This window comes from Apostichopus japonicus, chromosome 18, assembly GCF_037975245.1.
Source record: "Apostichopus japonicus isolate 1M-3 chromosome 18, ASM3797524v1, whole genome shotgun sequence".
In the NCBI taxonomy this organism is placed as follows: Eukaryota; Metazoa; Echinodermata; class Holothuroidea; order Aspidochirotida; family Stichopodidae; genus Apostichopus; species Apostichopus japonicus.
Genome location: NC_092578.1, coordinates 1,986,880 through 2,006,315, shown reverse-complemented (window position 1 = coordinate 2,006,315; position 19,436 = coordinate 1,986,880). Strand labels below are relative to the sequence as shown.

The 19,436-nt window shown below is 35.1% G+C and overlaps 1 protein-coding gene across 4 annotated transcripts in view; it reads right to left on the bottom strand.

Moving 5' to 3' along the window:
- LOC139958504 (adenylate cyclase type 5-like) overlaps window positions 1–16,040 on the bottom strand; it is a 151,697-nt gene extending 135,657 nt beyond the window's left edge. For 2 of the 4 annotated variants that reach the window (XM_071955604.1, XM_071955607.1), the window contains exon 1: window positions 15,884–16,040. The gene's annotated coding sequence lies outside the window, so the exon portion shown is untranslated. The other 2 variants (XM_071955605.1, XM_071955606.1) reach the window with 2 other exon arrangements.
- Window positions 16,041–19,436: the final 3,396 nt, after the last annotated feature.

The window sequence follows — 19,436 nt, the reverse complement described above, 5'->3', positions numbered from 1 at the left end:
CAAGATAACTGACATTGTACCTACCTAAGTGAATATGCCTAAAGCATTTATATTTTGTATTTTGTATTTTATAAACCAAGTTAAAAGAAGCCAAACAAGTTGAGTAGATTGTCCATGATGCTGTACAAGCCACTGCTCATTAACTCCATAAAACAAACAGCGTCCTTGTTAAGTAACATCACCTGACAGCAGATTTCATTCCAATGACATGTATATACTTGTTTTTCAAAAAGGTAAAAATCCAATGTATCCGAGCAAATTTCCGTAAGATTCACTATCCACTATGAAAACGCATATATGTAGACACTTTGGATGGTAGAATGAGAAGGAAGGGCAACGACCGGAGGAGCTGGTCGTTGAGGGTGCTCAGTGTTAAAAGGTAACCAGGGCATACTTGACACGGTAGAATGAGGTGCTAAGGTTGTGAGGAGACAGGTAAGCGAGGAGCGAAGTAAATATACATATATATATACTTGTTTTTCAAATTTGGTGTAATTGTTTGGCAAGATCAGAGTATGAGATTGTCTCACTTTTAGCAGAATTTTAAAAGCCTTTGGGTTTCCTCTATAGTGTGTACATTATTATCCATCCATATCAGATAACTAATTATGTATACATAACAGTAAGGTCATAGGTTCTAAATATTGCTGTAACATTACAAATGGTTCATTAATTCAAGGAATAAGATATAACAGCCCCAAGGTATCACACTACCTGTCATACAATGCTTGTCAAATTTCTCAAATTAAAGAAGGACCATCCCAGGCATTAAGACATGTAAGACTAAAGACCTGTACTGTAGATCGAACTGTATCAATTAATGTTTTGTTTGTCAGTTGTTTTGAACAAGTGTCTGTTGCCACATACAAATGTACTTTAGGCTAATTATAAATGTGTATAGAATGATATTACTTCGAAAACACAAAAAGCTACTTTAAAGCCCTGATATTCTGGTCACTGAGGTTGATGTTGAGTAGAGTGAATGTCATTGTGGCGATTGGGCCGAAACTAGTTGGGCAGAAAGTTGGGCAGAATCTAGTTTTGCTTTCTTTATAATCTTTGAAATCATTTCATTTCATTCATTTTGTTTTATCAGAACATAAGTATGACATATAACATAGAAGGAGATAAGAAATGTGAAAGAAATGTGAAAGGAAGTGTAATAAAAAACCCTATAGGGCTTGTCAGGTAGTGACACTCCCTGAAAAAATACAGAACTTACAATTAGAAAAGAGAACAAAAAAAACCAACAGAACCACCCCTTCCCCTCCCCTCCCTCACTCCCCCCTCCCTCCCCAGTTAGAATAAGTAAAAGCAATAATTGAGTAGTAGACAGAAACAATTTCTCCCAGAAGAATATAATATTTCTACCACCAAAATTGAACTTTTGATGAAAATGTTAACACAGAGAAAACATTGACAGCAAATATTCCTCATGTATGGCATTCCAAGGATAAAGCTACAAGATGATTATAATCTCCTCATATTTTTTTTTTTTTTTTACTCCAGGGGAAACATTGAGATGACATGGATCCAGTTAAATTTGTTCACTCAAAATCAGTAGTGTTTGCTGGCGATGAAATAATATGCAACTCTGTGGATTGTCCTCTTGTAAAAGGAAAGCAAAACTTTTGAAGCACATATCCCATAATGACATCACAGACCCTCTTACTGTGGGCCGCATTCTAGAGTAAGGGAGGGTTCCATACCCCAAGAGAGGGACAAGAAATTTAAGATAGGGTTTTCAATGAACAATGTGGATTATGTTTTCTTTAAGATAAATGTTAAATGGTCTGCCACCAGACTATTTCCTTTTAAGATTAAACCAGTCCCATACTGCCAGACTAAGGAAGACACACAGCAACTATATCCAACAAGCGAATGATAGTCCTAGTTTCTCTGCTTGCTGTATACACGCAATCACTACAAGAGTACAATCAATAGCACTCTTTATAGACTTTGTATCAATTATCTGATGCTTCACTCAACATCAATCCACCTCATTGAAATTGAACTTTGTCATTTTGACGTGTTCAGTATGAGACCTAAACTACTGCAAGAATCTTCCTGTGTGTGTTTAGTGTACACTTTCACTTTAACTTCAGATTACACTTAGAAAGAGAAAACTTGATGATCCTTAACTCAATATGATTGTTTTTGCTCAAAGGGTAAATTTGATCAAGTATACTGATGATCATTATGATATTAGAAATATGGACTATCTATCTATGTATGTAGAAAATTGAAGCTAATTTGGTTTTTCTTTCCACATAAGCAAGGATAAGTAACGTGAAAGCTATTTCTGGCATAATGTCAATCAGGGTAGATTTTTTAATCAAATGTCTAGCTGAAACACAACCATTTGTGTGTAAAGTATGATTGAACGTACTAAACAATGCAACAATGATATGTATTCACACAAGACAGACTCATATTAAACTGCATGAATTGACATCATAAAGGTACTGTACTATACTACGTCACTATGTTTTGTACATCTAGATCAGAGAGATTGACTTTTGGACAGTTCTACAATAATATTAAAACTGACTAAAATATGAAACTATGGGTGAGGCTATAACAAGAAACTTTACCTGCTCTACTGTATATATCTAATTCTGAGGAATATTATCCATACAAGAATAAGAAAAACCTTTTCTGTTTTAGTAAATTCTGGATCCAGGAGATCCACTAAAGAAGGTGCACGAAAACCTAAGAACAGACATCGATTTGATTTCTGCAGGATTCTAAATGTTAATACTTAGGAATACGATAACATTGAAGAAAGGATTAATTTCTACACGATTGCTAAGCCCTAAATGACGAAAACCGTTCTGTATAATTACGCTTTCATAATCTCTTGGGAATGAATGTCTGGATAAGTTGTTGAATACTACAAACCACTGAACTTTTAATCTATCACATAACAGCATGCCATCAACAGTATAGGTTCATTTAAAGGTACACAATATAAAAAAAATCAAACTAAAATTAAAATTGTTAGTAAACTTACCCACTATCTAGAGAGCATGTGTAAGAGAATGTGTAAAAGTAGGTTGGCCCAACGTTTCGATCCTTGCAGGATCTTCTTCAGAGGCTAAAGCATGGAATGGAAAGGATTCTAAAGCCTAAAGAGATCATTGGATACCTTCTACATGTGATGATGATCTTGGATGATCCCACTTAAAGACCATCAGTATTGGCCTCAGATTTTAGAAAGCTATTAAATATTGCTAGAAGTACTATCTGGGTGGTTTCTATATCTCCAAGTTGCTAACAGACATTCAGGAGTGTTAATTTAGACAATTAAATGTTTAAATGAGGAAAAATACTCTTGAGGGTGGTAGTAAATGCTTGAGTTGAGTGACCATTAATTTGACTTTCTAGCATATTTGGGACCACTATAATGCCCCTTTCATATCTCCACCACTAATGATGCCCCTTTAATATCTCCACCACTAATGATGCCTCTTTAATATCTCCACCACTAATGATGCCTCTTTAATATCTCCACCACTAATGATGCCCCTTTAATATCTCCACCACTAATGATGCCTCTTTAATATCTCCACCACTAATGATGTCCCTTTAATATCTCCACCACTAATGATGTCCCTTTAATATCTCCACCACTAATGATGTCCCTTTAATATCTCCACCACTAATGATGCCCCTTTAATATCTCCACCACTAATGATGCCTCTTTAATATCTCCACCACTAATGATGCTCCTTTAATGATGCTCCTCCACTAATGATGTCCCTTTAATATCTCCACCACTAATGATGTCCCTTTAATATCTCCACCACTAATGATGCCCCTTTAATATTTCCACCACTAATGATGTCCCTTTAATATCTCCACCACTAATGATGCCCCTTTAATATCTCCACCACTAATGATGCCTCTTTAATATCTCCACCACTAATGATGTCCCTTTAATATCTCCACCACTAATGATGTCCCTTTAATATCTCCACCACTATTGATGCCTCTTTAATATCTCCACCACTAATGCCTCTTTAATATCTACACCACTAATGATGCCCCTTTAATATTTCCACCACTAATGATGTCCCTTTAATATCTCCACCAATAATGATGCCTCTTTAATATCTCCACCACTAATGATGCCCCTTTAATATTTCCACCACTAATGATGTCCCTTTAATATCTCCACCACTAATGATGCCCCTTTAATATCTCCACCACTAATGATGCCTCTTTAATATCTCCACCACTAATGATGCTCCTTTAATGATGCTCCTCCACTAATGATGTCCCTTTAATATCTCCACCACTAATGATGTCCCTTTAATATCTCCACCACTAATGATGCCCCTTTAATATTTCCACCACTAATGATGTCCCTTTAATATCTCCACCACTAATGATGCCTCTTTAATATCTCCACCACTAATGATGCTCCTTTAATGATGCTCCTCCACTAATGATGTCCCTTTAATATCTCCACCACTAATGATGCCTCTTTAATATCTCCACCACTAATGATGTCCCTTTAATATCTCCACCACTAATGATGTCCCTTTAATATCTCCACCACTAATGATGTCCCTTTAATATCTCCACCACTAATTATGCCCCTTTAATATCTCCACCACTAATGATGCCTCTTTAATATCTCCACCACTAATGATGCCCCTTTAATATTTCCACCACTAATGATGTCCCTTTAATATCTCCACCACTAATGATGTCCCTTTAATATCTCCACCACTAATGATGCCTCTTTAATATCTCCACCACTAATGAGGCCCCTTTAATATTTCCACCACTAATTATGCCCCTTTAATATCTCCACCACTAATGATGCTCCTTTAATGATGCTCCTCCACTAATGATGTCCCTTTAATATCTCCACCACTAATGATGCCCCTTTAATATCTCCACCACTAATGATGCCCCTTTAATATCTCCACCACTAATGATGTCCCTTTAATATCTCCACCACTATTGATGCCTCTTTAATATCTCCACCACTAATGATGCCCCTTTAATATTTCCACCACTAATGATGTCCCTTTAATATCTCCACCACTAATGATGCCTCTTTAATATCTCCACCACTAATGATGTCCCTTTAATATCTCCACCACTAATGATGTCCCTTTAATATCTCCACCACTAATGATGTCCCTTTAATATCTCCACCACTAATGATGTCCCTTTAATATCTCCACCACTAATGCCTCTTTAATATCTCCACCACTAATGATGCCCCTTTAATATTTCCACCACTAATGATGTCCCTTTAATATCTCCACCAATAATGATGCCTCTTTAATATCTCCACCACTAATAATGCCCCTTTAATATTTCCACCACTAATGATGTCCCTTTAATATCTCCACCACTACTGATGCCTCTTTAATATCTCCACCACTAATGATGTCCCTTTAATATCTCCACCACTAATGATGCCTCTTTAATATCTCCACCACTAATGATGTCCCTTTAATATCTCCACCACTAATGATGCCTCTTTAATATCTCCACCACTAATGATGTCCCTTTAATATCTCCACCACTAATGATGTCCCTTTAATATCTCCACCACTAATGATGTCCCTTTAATATCTCCACCACTAATTATGCCCCTTTAATATCTCCACCACTAATGATGCCTCTTTAATATCTCCACCACTAATGATGCCCCTTTAATATTTCCACCACTAATGATGTCCCTTTAATATCTCCACCACTAATGATGTCCCTTTAATATCTCCACCACTAATGATGCCTCTTTAATATCTCCACCACTAATGATGTCCCTTTAATATCTCCACCACTAATGATGCCTCCTTAATATCTCCACCACTAATGATGCCTCTTTAATATCTCCACCACTAATGAGGCCCCTTTAATATTTCCACCACTAATTATGCCCCTTTAATATCTCCACCACTAATGATGCTCCTTTAATATCTCCACCACTAATGATGTCCCTTTAATATCTTTACCACTAATGATGCCCCTTTAATACCTCCACCACTAATGATGCCCCTTTAATATCTCCTTCTGAAGGAAGAGTGTACGGCAGGGGTCTGACCGCTTTCCGTTTAACTGGCAGAAGCGAAGGGACTCCATCAAGTACAGTCAAATTTGTCAAGTTTGAGAGCAAAGAAGAAAAGTATAATTTGCTGAATATGTCAGTAGATTTGCAATAGATATTTTCTCTGAATACTAGTTTAGCTCATGATCAGTGTTAAACACCTGAAGGCTATCTATCTCTAATTCAAAAAAAAAGCCATCATTCTTCAACAACAGCATCATAATCTTCATCATAAAATATATCACTTATGTCCTTGGCCAGATTTTCATCATGGCCATTAAACCCCTTATATACACATGTGACTTGTTAAGACAAAAGATCAATATGATTATGCATATAGAGTGCTCTTAACCACTGAAGACTGTTTTTAAGAACAGATGAGATAAATCTTCTTTGTAAAGTAAAAACATTGGCAAGGTTACAGATTTCAAGCTTTGATGTTTTTGGCTGATATAGAGTATTCAAAGAAACTCTAGTCGTGTGTGTATCACACTGTACAACTGTATGCGATGATATGACACTTAAAAAATATAGGTGGGGTACAGTAGTCTACAATACATATCAACTGATCATGATGCTGGACTACAGTAAACCAGTAAGGATTAAAATGATAAAAAAAAAAAGATGTGCCATGTTTTAGATAAATTGAGCAAAATTATATTAATTTACAACTTTTGCAATTTCCTTTTTCTATTTGTGTAAAATGTAAGAGGGCCTGACATTTGGATCCTAGCAGGATCTTCTTCAGAGGCTGAATGACAAGTTACAGTTACAGAAGGGACAAATACACACACAGAATACAGACAGGTTAATGAGTAGAGTTAGATCAAAAAGACTGTTAAAAGAATAAGGCAAGATATGAATCTACAGTATCATTATCTCTTAAAGAAATTTGAAATCATCACTAAGATGGAGGCATCCATTTTGATGTTTCTGATTTGCCTGGTAGACTGTATTAACTGTAGAAATGATGAAACCATTAAATGCTGGAAAGAAAAACATGATAATACATAAAATTATCAATTGCTGATGTTGACATCACAGGACACAAATTGTGTGTAATGACAGCAGGGATTACCGTCAGAGTAAGACATTTTCTTTGGTAACAAAGACAAACAATTTTGAGGTTGATTGGTCGTGAGGAGAAGAAATCTGAGAGATTAAGATTGGGTGTAATTTTTCTGAAAATTCCAACAGTAGTCATTAGAATGAAATGTCAGAGGTCACATAACAACTAAACCTCCTTTCTATAACCTGTAAGGCGCAGGAAGTTTAGGAAACTGAACATGTTTCAACTCATTTAGTAGGTGGAGGATACCGTAAGGGGATACAATATTTTTGAAAATTATGATTGTTTGACAAAGAATTTTACAGACTTTTGTCAAACCACTTTTGACCGAGAAACTTTGATGACAGTAACTTAGCAGATTATACTACCTTAAATTTTAAAGAAAGATTTCACAAATATTTTTTACCAAATGCCACTCTATTTTTGTTCTTGTTGGAAAACAGACACTCTTGCTTTGATAATTCAGATCAAATTGGGATTGAAGATGGTTGTACAATTTAGTATAAAAGGCAAGATCTACTTTTGAACCAACCATACTAGTAATATTCTAAAGTAGGTTATATGCTTTGTTTTGGGTCCCTTCTGAAAGTTGAAAATCTAATAACAATAACACAATGATGGCTCTCTGATCATTTAAACCATGTCACTATCTCTCATGAGAGTTCATAATGCATAGAATGAAAGTAACCTAATGGGTGACATTTGACATTTTCTGAAATGTCAAGTCCACCCTGGCTTTGCAAATTGTTGTTCATTTGCAGGGTTGAAACAATAATATATACTGTAGATAGTTTATCATTGTATATATCCCACCATTACCTCTCCAAGCAGAACCATTTTTTTTTCCATAAAAGATTTAACTTGATCCTTAATGTATCTCTTCTTTTGTTTGTTAAGCATTTTGTGATTTTTCAGTATCAATGGTAGGCAGCTTCTTTAGGCATAATAGTAAAATAAATTATATTTGCTTAACTGAAGAAACCCACCTTTATAGGTCTGGTTCACTTGCAGAAAACCAGAATATTGGACACAATGTTATGACCAAACATCACAAACTTTTGAAGTGTTAAGTGAAAACGTTTGAAAATAACTACTTTAGATGTTTCTTGTTTGGGCATAAACCCAATCTCAGATTTCAAAAACATAGACTTCTATACGTTTTGGGAGTTTACTTTTTTCTTTCGTTTTTACTCTCTGTCTTTTTATATGGTTTTGGTTTTGTTTATAATATTGACTTTCACAGCTTTGGTAAAGTATCTCTCCCTGTCTGTCTTTATAAGTCTTTATTAGTCATTATGAAACTGCATTTTACCAACACAATGCAGTGTCTTGATTAATGTAAACAATAAAAGTCTGCGAATCAAAATGGAAAATCCCTCAATCCATGTACATTCCAATCAATTTCTATCCCCTTCTCATTAACCAACCATTGCTATTCCTTACCTACAGAATGAATCTACCTTAAATTGTTGTTTGTATACGTGACTTTGAATGACAGTGGCCTTCATGTATACATAATGTTACATCAAAGTGTAGTTTTTCATACCTGTACAGGATTCTCTACGGTATGATACACTAATAGAAACAGTATGAATCATTGCAGATATAAAAAGCTCTCACATTTCCTATAGATTTTAGATTTAATTATTATATTAGATTTTCTTCTAAAAATAGTACAAAACAAGTTGAAAACACTCTGTGGCACCATTTTAGATACAGGTTACAACCGATTCCATTCATCTCCAACATTTAAAACCATGAATTAACTCTGGCCTTCAGCTAAAGTTTCTGCTTCAAATGTAGCATTGTCATTCAACTTATACTGACATTAAAAGACTGAAAATTTTTTCATATTATTTTTGGAAACATAATAACCATTGACGTCAGTTAGTTGGTTTTATATCCTGTTTACTTTTTCTCTTTTTTCTCTCTTTTTTTTATACTATATGTAAAAGCAAAGAGAGCAGCATGAAGTATTACAGAATTGTATTAAAGGGGTTAAATTACCAGTGGACTTCAGCTTTAATTATTAAGTTAGATTTCTTTACACAAATAGTTTTCACCATGTAAGACATTCTAAATCTATGAAACCATTTTGCATGCAAGTCATCCTAAAAGTCATCTTGATTCCAAACTGGGAGGCTAATGAGAATCTCCTCTTCTCCTCCCATATGACTCATGTTTATTTATATTCATGAATTTCATTTTGCCCTCAGCTACATAAAACCAGGGCTTCATGTAGCTTTATTGTTCCATTATACTGAGATTTAAATTATTGTAATTTTTATTCAAATTATTTCGAAATATATAATAACTATTGACACCATTTAGCACCATGTATCAAGTTAGTTTTGTTTCTTTTTGGGGGGGGGGGAGGGGGGGGGAGGGGGAGGAGGTTTCTTTTAACCAGAGTGAAGTGACATGCCTTGCTGCAGTTGTGTTTAATATTTTTCATGAAAATGTAAACATTTCATTTTTACAAGGAGACAAAGCAAACTGATGTGTCCAATTGTCAATATTTACCACAATAGATTTTAATACAGTGTAGTGAAGCAAGTTTTCCAAATAATTCAAGAAATTATTAGTGTTTGGCATCCAATGGACCCATCATTATCTTTCTCTAAATATATAATATGGGCTAGGATGTAGTCACTCATAAATTCAGAAATTTTCTTTGATTTGTCACATATTTTGACACATTTTTATTGGATACTGTATTTAATTTTTTTTTTTAAATTACTATTATCACATGTTTCTTTGTGTAATTCTGTACATTTTTATCACAACTGTAGTCCTCAATACAGAAATATTGCCAGCAAATATGCTACAGTAGGAAGTCAAAGAATGGTCACTTGTGTTGCTATACTCCAATGAGCATTTTAAAGCCAATATCAAAGCAGTTTGTCTCTCCAAGACATCAACATTTTAATTTAGCATTTCTCGATGTGAATAATTTGGAGGATCAGAACCTTCCGAAAAGTACTTTTGAAAACCTTAAACATATATTATACATGCTAATTAGTAACATAAGGGACTAGAATGATAACAGTTAAAACAAGAATGTAAAAAACAAAGCACAAATTAAGGACAAAAACAATATCAAATATGACCACAATGATTTGGTCTTTACTGTTTACATATTCACCATTAATAGATGACCTGATACTTTTCCAGCAATATCAATTTTTAAGACCAATGAAAAGTACAACGTGCAAGCATCAAAACTATTGCTAAAATTTTAACCAATGTTCGATTGTCAGAGACGACCACATTTCTGTTTCGACAACCAAAATCAGATATGCAGTTTCCTGATATATTTTTGGAACATAATCTTGAGTACTGTACATGTTATGTTGGTAACTTGATATTAGGGAAATGTTTACGGACATGAATCAATGCAGTGTAAAATACATGTATATACTGTAGGTTAAATTTAGATTTAAACTATTTGTAGTTGTGTTTGAGCAACAAACTCTGTATACCGCACATGTAGCACAACCTCTAGAGATATTTACTGCCTACAGACTTGATATGTGTTCAAAACTTCCAATGCAAAAAGTGCTTATCAAGCTGATTATCGAAACAGAGACTATAGGCCTACAAACTTGTCATAGCAGATACATAAGTCTCTAACCTCATTTTTTGGGGCAGAATATGCAAAATAACAAAAGTAACAAATATTATCTTAGAAACAATCTTCTCTCAGTACTATTCAGTGCTATACATAGGGTGTACTTTCAGTACAGCACTTTAAATCACTACTCACCTATATATGTAACACTTCAGGGTGTAACAATGTGATTAAATCAGTCCGACTAATTCATAGAGAAAAAGAAGAGAAGCCTGAATAATTTTGTATGTCCCATATTTATCACTGGCAAACACAATATTCAATAGTATATAATTATTAATTCAATGGCCAAAAAATCAGTCACTTCATGGAAAAATCTCTGGATTATTTACATTGGTAAGCCACTGGGGATTCATAAAGTTCTGTGATACCAACTTGTGTTTGTATTATCCTTTGACCTGCCTGAGCTGCCCTGGCCTGGTATTATCACAGGCAATTGAAACAGTACTCTAGATTCTGTATGTGTATGGGTGTACAATTTTTGAAACGATGTTGTACAGTTTGTCAGACTGTCTAACACTGCAATGGTTGTACCTCGAGAAGGCTTCATAATTTTTAGCATTCAAGTCTGGTATGTTCTTTCTCCTAGATCTTATTAAGTGATTGCTGCCATATTGTGTACAATTATGAGTACAATCCTCTGCATCTCAAAATATAGCATTTTTTAAAAGTAATTAACATGATCACCTACAGGCGAATGAAACATTCTTTAATGCTGAACTTCAAATGCCAATTAGACGCATCAGTAGTGAAGAAACCAGCTATATCTCTATGCAGTGTTGACTTTGGTTCGCAAGATGAATCTTCTACTCGGATTCTGATTTGCTGATGATATGAACAGAAGCTGAACGATAGTACCTGTTTCAGTCACGATTGCATATGGCCAATTTGGTTCTGTTCTCGGGTTGTGAATGACCCTGTACAGTACATAAAAGCTTTTACTGGATATTAATTTAATAGGATTGATGGAATAGCACCGATCTGAATTGGTGAATGGAGCTACAACATACTGGTGTTGATATTATTGTTGATACTTAGGATTACTGAGGATTGGGCACAGCTTGCATCAAAACATATCCCTATGGGACAGAAAGTACATGACCTCGTTCTGATACTTGTATCCCCTCCTTGTAACCAATCATTGCTACTCATTACCTATGAATTTGCCTGAAATACCTATATATATATATATATATATATATATATAATATACGTGACTTTGAATGACAGTGGCCTTCATGTATATACTGTACATGATGTTTACATCCAAAGTGTAGTGTTTCATACAGGATTCTCTACGGTATGATACACTAATAGAAACAGTATGAATCATACAGATATTAAAAACTGTCACAAATTTCTGTAGATTTCAATTTTAATTATTATATTACATTTTCTTCTAAAAGTAGTACAAATATAGTAGGTTAAATAAAGATGTAGTCTGCATTAATTTTTAACATTTTCATTATTGGTCAAACCATGTACAGTAATATTTAAAATTCCTCAGTACCTTTCAAAGAAAACTATAGGTAATAAAACAACCATTTGACTACAACAAAGTTAGAGATTTTAATACATACTGTATTAGAAAAATTTGTGTCCCACAAAATTAAAGCAATGTTTTAATATTTTCATATCTGCCCAAGGTACCAAGTCTATGCTTCATTTTATTGGTTTTTATCATTTTTATGGGAGGTGCGGTTTTTAAGGGATTAAAGTAACCTTTGATGGTGAAACATGTTACCAACAGATTGTTACAATTCTGTTGTACAGCAAATTCAAGTAGCACGGTAGAGTGTTACTCTGCACATGGCCCCTCCCCCCAAAAAAAACTTATAATGCCACACAATTGACTCCGAATTACAGTACTAGATGAATCTCTAATGTATGTTACCTAAAATCTGATGAAACTGTTCAATTTCTGTAGAGTTACTGTACCATTGTACGTAATGGGACTGTTACAGTGTGTTGTTATACAGTAAGATACAGTTTAGAAGTCTACTTAACAGTAAATGAGTGGAAATGTAAATTTGAGCCATACTGTGTAGAACATTCTTATGTGACTTGAACAAACAGAACAACAAAAGGTAGATAGAACAATTTTGGCATTTCACTCTTTATATACATTGGAAAAAAACAAATAACAACAGAGCTAATGTACACTACCCTAACACATTACAAATTATAGACCAGGGTTGAGTTTGATGTCACTTTACACAATTACTGATTGTTTTGTGAAAACTATGTTCGAACAAATTTGCTGACAATCTTTGCCATGGACTTTACTTAGCGTTGCTATGGTAAAATTACGAATGCACACAAAGTGTGCTTTATTTACATTAGCATTATTGCGTGTACAGTAGGTAGTGGAATATTGTACAGTATGTTTTTTGTCAAGCAAGTTGTACTTTGACATAAATAACTTCAGGGGTACTTAACATCAGGAGTTCAGTCATTTTTTAATTAATTTCAGATGAAAGCTGTTCAGTGTGGCTGTTAAGCTTACTAAACCATGTCTAATATACTGACATAATTACTGACATAAAATTGATGACTACTCAAAGCGAAGTGAGTGACTTAACACTAATTTTAGTAGCAGACTCACTCCAAATTTAATGAACAATTTGTCAATTAACAATGACTAATGTTAAAAGAATGGGTGCAGTGGCAGGGGGATCTGAGATCTTTTGCTGATGATTCCTGATGTCTTTAGGTCACCATGGAGAAGAAGACTTAACCTATCCTTAAAAGGATTACACATGTCCAAAAACATGTGCATCGCATTTGATATTTTAGTCAAATGCCATTTAATATCAATCATAGTCTCTAATATTTTTTATCTGTAATTTTCTTGTCTCTTGAGTGGAATTTTAATGATGGTATTTCTATTAAAAATTGGGTTCAGAGCCATGATTAAAAGCAAGTTATTAGACTACTGCAGCATCAAGTATTTAAACTGCTCAAGTGATCAACACACAAACAAGTACTGTATGTCACACAGTATATATGCTACAGAGTAGTTATATACCTGGAAGTGAACACACAAAGCTTGCATAGGAATAACAGCAAACGTCCACACATCTTTGGAAATATGACCAGATTCACCATATATTAATATTTAGTCTGAACCAGGTTATGAACTAACTGGCTAATGAAGATGCTAAATTACATTAATTACATGTTTTGCACTGGTCTATTAGAAAAGCTTTGGTAAATCTGGTAAACAACATTGCCAATGACCTAGTATAATTGCTAATTATTTCTGCAAGCTCCTTGCTTATACATACTGTGTGGCATATATTGGAACCATGAACGAAAAAAGGGAAGTCAGTTCATTCTAATACGAGAGACTATACAATGTGAATTAAGATGTTCAAACCAATAGCTAGGCCTATCTAGAATCATGGCCAGTCCACATCTGAAGCAATGTGAAGAAATATTAAGCCAGTTGTCAAAATAAAATAAGTGATTTGATGTTCATGAATAAAAAGAAATGATATAAATGTTTAATCTTTTTAAGCTATGCTATTTTTTCTCACATGGACCTTTATCAGCCTGGATGCAATGTTATTTTAGTTTCAAAATATCTGTGTCCTCCCAATGCCCCTGACAAATTATGCCAGTCTGAAGTCATTATCTGCCTTTATCGTACTGTGTAGATATCAAAGTAAACTTTATAATATACTTTAAATATTTTCAGACACACTTAGGGAACAGATTATCCAGACAGTCCTTTATTTAATCTTTCCTGAACGTGGATTTATAAAATTTTAAAACAACATGTCCGGATTTTGGGGTTGTTTCAACAGTTGTAAGAAACGGAAAAACATTCTTGTCTGTGATTTGTCCATTTGGCTACTCAGATTTGAGCACAGAAAGGCAAATTGATCATATATGGTGAACAGTTCCTCAACCATTCTGATTGTATACAAGGTATATTGCCCTTTAAACTTCAGATCTGATAACAGTCTAGATACCATTCAAAATAATGTTCCCACAAACTGACGGAGGAAGATCCTCGACTTAGTCCTCTTCCCAGAATGCAACAACTTGGCCTCCTTTCTTCCAGTAGTTCAAGTATTGTAACCACAGGTAGAAAGTATGGGATTTAGTGTTATGAGGACTGCATTATAAGTATTGCTGAATTTTATTCCTGTAAAATTGTTAAATATTTTTATGTAAACAAAGCTGAGTCTATTTAGTATCAGTAAAGACTACTGTAGTGCTCAGTAAATAACTGAGGTGTTTATATTTTACCTTGTATAAGTTTTCAATTGAAAAATTACTAGTATGGCTGCACAACAACAACTGGATATTATCAACGCTAAAAAAACTCAAGGTCTTTGCACTGCACAAACTTCTCAAATAGTATACTGGATGCATAGAGTGGTTGGACAATGTGACACCCCCTATAATTTGTAACACCCAAGGAGTGAGTCCTCATGCAGTCATACTAACATATCCTAGAGACGCTGATCAACAGCAAGTACGGCAGACCCTACGAGAGGGCCCGCAAGTGTCCAACCATGACATTTATACACACACGACAGATATTAAAGCCCTGTAGTAAAAAAAAAAAAACTGTTACCTTCAACCAAATATTTTTGTGCAGGAACACTTTGCAAACATATAAAATATGCACAGATTTCAATAATTGATCACTGACATTTTTCGGAGGGATAACTGACACAAATGTGTTCCCCGCACAAGGTCTTCTTTACAGTCTTATCTATACTATTACTATAGTATTACTACTAGTAGTACGGAAACAGTGTAACATAAACTACCCAGTGAATAAGGTTGTTGGGATGATTAGCTATGTGATACTTTGTTTTATTGACAAAGTTTCAACATATCAAAACACCAGGCCTAGCATTACCCCTTACATAAGGCCTGTTTCTGTTACTTTACTGTAGTGTAAGTGTCCTAACGTTACTCGTTAGTTGTAATACTAGTTACTACTACTACTAGGTAGCCTGTACTACTGTAACTACTAGCCTATATTGGACATGATATTCGTGACTCCCAAGTGAGCTAGGCCTAGGCTAACGTTTGAACTTTACCATGAATATAGTGCCAGAAAATGATCACCTGAGTAAAATGGACTTACTTCTGTGAAATTTCTGGTCGTTTATGCAATCAACTGTTTTATTGTTCCTAAATCCAGAAAGTCAGTTATTTCTGATCGTTTAGCTTTGCTTTCCTTTACTTCCTGTGATCATATTGCGTACCGTGTTGTCATGGATGGGAATTTTTCACTTGCCCAAATCGTTTTCACTTACTCGTACGCTTAGCAGACGACATATGAATTGCTGGGGCGCTCTTTAGATTTTATATGTTTTCAGGGCCGTACGTACTAGGCCAAGCTGTTAAAAGATCTGCTTTTATTGGCTAAAATTATAACACGCTCAAGCTGGGAAAGTTTGTGATTATGTAATCGGCCTGCCACGGTCGTAAATCGACCACAGGCTCTATAATTAGCCTGCATAGCTTCTTAACACCAGTAAGCTCTATGTGTAAACACTTTGTGAAAATATGTTCATGTCACACAAAGACCCTCATACAAGAAAAAATATGTGGCGGGCGTTGTAGACTAATTGGTAAAAAAGTTCATTTTACGACCAAGGCAGGTCGATTACGTAATCTCAAGAAACTTTTCAATGATAGCGTGCTATAGTTGGGGTCTATACAGCAGACGTTTAAGTTCATGTGATAAAAATGGAACTGTTTGGATTAAGGTCATGTTACTACGGGTATAACTGCTTTGTTTTTCAAATGATTTGCCTTTACCTTTTTTTGTGTCAAAGTATTGTAGCTTTCCCCCCTCCATTTCATTCATCAATAAAACGCGTAGATGTTTGGTACAGAGGTTTAGGATTATTGTACACATGAATCTAATAAAGGCAGGATGGAAGGTAACATTACCACCGTAACTCAGAAACAATTTATATGTAAATTACAAAGATGACATGTAATGCATGGATGTATTTCAAATGATGAATGCCAGTGGTGAAAGCAATGAGGCAAGTTAGGCATATATGTCTCAGTTTTTATTGTGTCACTACAGAGCTTACACACACAAAAATGTTGTGAATTTCAAGGAGAGGTACGGTTGCTTAATATGGACATAGGAGAAAATAATTCAAAAATTAGACTTTTTATCTCAAAAGTTAAACTTTTAATCTCGAAATTTTGGCTTTTTACCTCAATTTTGTCTCTTTCCTATGTTCCTATTAAGCCACCGTAGAGAGGTGAAATGTCTGGAATTACTTTTATCAATAGAGGGCGGGTAGGCTAGCGAAGGAGTTGGAGAGGGGATGACTAGGTTGAGTGTATTAATAATCTTTTAAATCACCCGTTTTAGCTTCATATAAATTAGCATTATATTTACATGCAGAGTCAGTAAGCCCGAGTTTGATGGTTTGTCAAAATTTAAAGAGTTGTAATACCTGTAAACGGACAGAATTATAAGGGAAGGAGCAGGGTTTTAACTTAATCAATTACTTTATTGGTGATTTACGTACGGATTGCATTGGCAACATTTCTTTCACATTAATGCACACTATTAGTGAACGTAATGATCTTAAAGTATTTGTCGATGTTTTACAACATTTTAATGGAAATGTCGCACACTGTTAGATCCCAAAGATCCATTCAACTGGTGCTGTCAGCGGGATCCAAAATACGTCAAAGAAAATATTTTCATTTGTCCTTCTCAGAACAAACACAGAACCGACATTACTTCCCATCGTGCACTGCATACAGTTACTTCCGGTACATAATATCGGGAGCTTGAATCAAATATCTCAACATTTCTCTTCTTATAAAACAAGATTCATATCGTTTCTTATCAATCATTTACTAGTCTCATATTTTATTTCCTCTATTGCAGTCCAATAGAAAATGTATAGGTTACTATGGTTACTACACATTCATTTTACTAATCGATTAGAAATAAACAACATGTACTTTCCGTTTATTGGCATTTTGGTCCATTGTGGGCGGATCTTGCTCCTCGGAAATGGCAGGAATGAATGTCTTGTTTAAGTTGATCTTCAATCTCCTGAAAACTCCTGAAGTGAAGGATAAATATGATGTCAAGAACATGAAGTAGTGTTTGAAATTACTAAACTCTCCCTGAACCATATATAGAGTCGTTTCAAGGGGGGAGAGAAGTCAAGGTGCCTAATTAGTCTTGTATAAACGTCATTTTAATGTCCTTCAACTATTAGTTAACAGACGGTCTCAAGTCTAAATATGGTGGAGCATTAGGAGAGAGGGGTCGGAAGAGGGAGGGTAGGAAGAGGGAGGGGTGGGCACTTTTTGAAAGAGCTTCTCAATTTTTTTGTAGATAAATTTTGCTTCTTGTTTGGAAATAATACACTTATAGGTGTAAATGTAATTTTCTGCTTTTTTCTAGGAATCGTGTGGCAAGGGAGGGAGGGGGGGGGGTAAGAGGGTCTTGAGTTTATATACCAGTATGACATACCTCAAGTGACTAAGTTCTTTTATTTATAAATACAGTACAGCAAACCCGTTGTGCATACAACTGTAGCACAAAGCAGCAAAGTCCATTCCCTTGTAAGACGAACTCTAGTCATACAATACGGCTGCGAACATTGTATCATTGTGTTAAAATAATTATTTTAACTTAACAGCTAACATCCGATTCCACTGTATGAAACATTGAAACTATCTCTCGTCCAGCGTAGCGATTTCTCGAGTATTTACAGATCAAGTCATCCTGGAAATATAATTAAAGAGTATTTTCAGTATGATAAAAAAATGAAGCCATGTTCGTATAACGTTGTAGTCTGCTGCCACCTAAAAACTGTGAATGTGAAAGAGTATCCACCTCCGAACCTGAATTGTATTTGGTTTACTTGCAAAACTGATTTTAACAAAGGCCTATTTTATAAAATTAACCTTTCTCTTATACATAAAACCCCCTCCCCTCCCTTCCCCTACCTTCTCCCCTCCCCCTCCCCCTCCCCAATGATGTACATCGCTTCAACAGTATCCCACCTCGATCATCCGTAATGTCATATTCAAATATATAATCTTAATACATATTTAACTGAAAGCACCTATGACACACAACGCAAAACATGCGCGCACACTTATCTTATGGTCATATACCTCAACTACATCCAACTCATTGAAACTCCCATAGTAGGGGTATATCAGCCGTTTGTAGCAATTAGACAGACATAATAGATGAATAATTACAAGAATCCTTTTACTATGATGAAATAAGGAGGCAAAACGATTAATATGACTTTGGAACATGCTGTTCTTTGTTGTACTTTAAGTCATCATAACCCTATGAGAAAAGAGATTCCATCATGCTTGACGTCAGGGGCGAGCGAGAAATTTGCCAAGGGAGGGCGAAGTCTGTAGGCAAACTATCTAAGCGTATAGCGCCACCAACATTTGGCCGAAAAAGCCTCCCAGATCGCTTGAAATGGCACTTCCCAGGCCTTGTAAGTTGCATCTCGTAAAGTACTAAGAGTGAGTTAAGATTCCCGTAAGTCGTTCCTTACGATGTACCGGCGACCAATCACATTGATCCCCAACATTTATGAAGGCCTAGTAGTAAGGCAGACGTTTTACTGATCTGTAAAAAAATGTTTAAGATGGCTTGATGGCAGTTTTGCATCATA